This window comes from Medicago truncatula, chromosome 3 (assembly GCF_003473485.1).
Source record: "Medicago truncatula cultivar Jemalong A17 chromosome 3, MtrunA17r5.0-ANR, whole genome shotgun sequence".
NCBI classification, from domain to species: Eukaryota; Viridiplantae; Streptophyta; class Magnoliopsida; order Fabales; family Fabaceae; genus Medicago; species Medicago truncatula.
In genome coordinates, this window is record NC_053044.1 from 18,288,139 (window position 1) to 18,291,635 (window position 3,497).

The following is a 3,497-nucleotide window of genomic DNA, read 5'->3' on the forward strand; positions in this document are numbered from 1 at the left end:
AATTGAGTTTATTTATTGTGTGCTTGAATTTCGAGGACGAAATTCTTTTAAGGGGGGGAGAGTTGTAACGCCCTCTCTAATTATTTGATTATTTTAAATGAGTTTAGAATATACTTATATGATTTGTGTGATTTATATGATTTATTTTGATGAGTGATATTTTGTTATGATATATGTTATATATTTATTAATATAATATATATGTTATTTGGTTTAAAAATATAAATGTTATTTGTTATAGAAATACATATAATTTGTTGCAGAAATAAATGTGATTTGTTATAGAAATAAATGTTATTTGTTGTAGAAATACACATGATTTGTTATAGAAATAAATGTTATTTGGTGTAGAAATACACATGATTTGTTGTAGAAATATATGTTAATTTGTGTAGAGATATATGTTATTTTGTGTAGAAATATATGTTATCTGGTGTAGAAATATATTTCTTATTTGGTGTAGAAATATATATATGTTATAGAAATATATTTGTTATAGAGATATAATTGTTATTTGTTGTATAAATATTTTATATATATATTAGAATAGAATATTGAGATTTTGGTAGGCAATCTAATATATTTTTGTACTGAATAATATATTTTTGTACTTAATATGATATATTTTGGTACTCAATTGATATATTTAATTACTAGATCTAATAGGTGCATTACTTGTTTCCAAAGTTTCTCACTTATTAGTTGTAAATTATCTCTATAAATAGAGAACTCACACAGTGCATTCTACACACCGAAATTCACAGTTGATACTTCCTGTGCTTTTCTTCTCTTCTCCCTCTTTTGACTTGTGTTGACGAGTCTTTCTTCTTTTTCTACTCCTTTCTGTCCCTTCGGAATTAAAAGTGTTCTTAAGACCATAATCCCTCTTCGGTTTAATATCCTTTTAGATAAGAGAAAGCGGTAGAGTCCTTCGTCGATCAATCCAAAGGTAAGGGTGAGACTAACTTTGCAATTCTATTAAGTATGTGAATCAATGGTTAGGTTTAACATGATGTAGGATGAGTTTTTGAGGAATTGAAAAGTAGGTTAAAATTATAGAATTAATGAATAAACGGTGGAAACTTGTTAAAAAGATGTAGAAACTGTCCTTAGACCTTAGATAATGATTAAGATGATTTGATGATATTTATAATGTTATATAATTAGATATATATTGCATGAATTATGTTTGATGATTGAGATGTTGATGACGTGCATTTGTAATTGTTATATATGATGATTATCATTATTGATTGATGCTATTTTGTTGTTGTGATGAATATGATTTACTTTGATGATATGATTAATGAGAGAATATTATATACTGTGAATTAATGATTAAATGCATTACTTGAAATATTATTGAATGATCAAGATGTTGAAATGAATTGTTATTAAGCTTGATATGAATTGATTATGCTGCTATTGTTATTTAACTAAAGTTGCATGAGTTGTTGTTGATTATCATTTGATATTGTTATATCCTGAGATGTTTATGCCATGTTGCTGTTGTTGGTTATGTGAAATATTTATATGCCTTATGTGAAAGATGTTTGATGTTTAAGTTATTGATGCTTCACATTAATATTGTTATGTTGTGAATTGCAATTAATATATTGATATCTCTCTATTGTTGTGTGATTTGACTGTGCTACTGTTGTTATTTAACTAAGTGCATGATGTCTATATATATATATTGAAATGATGACGTTTAGCTCCAAATTATTGGATGCATGATGATATGTTGATTACGATGATTACGGTGTTTTGTTGTTAAGAGTCCATGCATAGCATTTCATTGAGCTTTGTCCTCACCACGATTAGGAGCTTTGTCCTCCGCACGTTTTAGGAGCTTTGTCCTCCGCACGATAAAAGTATATTAATACTTATGATGACGATTGGTACCACATGCATATAAGTGTCTAAGTTGCATTGTCGCATTTGTCGAGTCAAGGTCGTTGTTGATGAGTTATCATCCATGAGTTGTTAAGTTGTCGATGAATTATCATCTATGAGTTGTCGAGTTGTCTTCTACCTATGTGTTGTTAAAGAAGTATTAAAGACTTTTTAGTTATTGAATTTTAAAGGATAAATAGTTATTTATACAGTTTATGATTTTAAGAAAAGAATGTGACATTCCGTTTAGGTGAATTACTCTGATTAAATAAATGAAATTTTCACGTTGGGAAAACGGGGTGTTACACCCTGTCGGAACGATACTCTTATTTTACTACTTCGATAAGACCGTGCACTTGCGGTTTTATCCGATCAAGTTTTTGGCGCCGCTGCCGGGGAGTTATTGTAATTTGATTAACTTTTTAATAGTGGTTAGTCTAAAAAAATATATATATATATATAATATAAAAAAATATAAAATAGTATATATATATATATATATATATATATATATATATATATATATATATATATATATATATTTATAAAATATTTTATTTCCTTTTTCTTACCTTTTTATTTTTTTATATATTTATAATATATTTTATTTCCTTATCTTATTTTATTTTTATTTTATATATATATATATATATATATATATCTCCCTCCCTCTCTCCTTATTTTTTATTTTCTATCTTTAACCGTTTTGATTTCAGGCATGGCTCAAAGACAATAAAGACGACATGGATGAGAAACGTGCTCTCAAAGAGTATGCAATCACATCTTCAGATGAGCCGTACGATGCTATTGTGTACCCAACGGTTGAGGGTAGTAAATTTGAAATAAAGCCTGCACTTATTTACCTAGTGCAGCAAAATCAATTTTTCGGATCACCCACTGAGGATCCGAATCTTCATGTTTCAAATTTTTTAAAACTCAGTGGAACTTTGAAGGCAAACCAAGAGGCCGTAAGGCTGCACCTCTTTCCTTTTTCCTTAAGGGATAGAGCTAGTGCTTGGTTTCATTCATTGACTATTGGTTCTATCACTTCATGGGACCAAATGAAGCGAGCTTTCCTTGCCCAATTCTTTCCCCTTTCTCAAACCGCTCAATTCAGGGCGAGGCTTTTTCAATACACTCAAAAAGATGGTGAATCTCTTTACGATGCGTGGGAGCGTTTCAAAGAAATGCTTAGGCTTTGCCCCCATCATGGTTTAGAGAAGTGGCTTATTATCCACACCTTTTATAATGGTCTTTCGTATACCACAAAAATCTATGTTGATGCAGCTGCAGGTGGAGCTTTGATGAATAAAACTTACACAGCAGCATATGATTTGATCGAGGGCATGGCACAAAACCACTATCAGTGGACAAGTGAGAAAGTCATCACTGCTTCTTCACCCTCTAAAAAAGAGGCAGGTATGTACAAAATTTCCTCCCTTGATCATCTAACTGCTAAGGTTGACACACTAACACAAAAATTTGATACAATGAATACTAGTGTTGTCACACCTGCTCCTGTATCACCTCCTTGTGAAGTTTGTGGTGTATTTGGCCATATTGGCATTGATTGTCAACTAAGTAGTGTTGTTAGAGGTCCT

At 30.3% G+C, this 3,497-nt stretch overlaps 1 non-coding gene across 1 annotated transcript; it reads right to left on the reverse strand.

The window, feature by feature from the left end:
* Positions 1-3,005: 3,005 nt before the first annotated feature.
* Positions 3,006-3,112, reverse strand: LOC120579806 (small nucleolar RNA R71). Its single transcript, XR_005645551.1, has one exon. It is a non-coding gene; the product is annotated as a small nucleolar RNA R71 (small nucleolar RNA).
* Between the last annotated feature and the right edge of the window lie 385 nt (positions 3,113-3,497).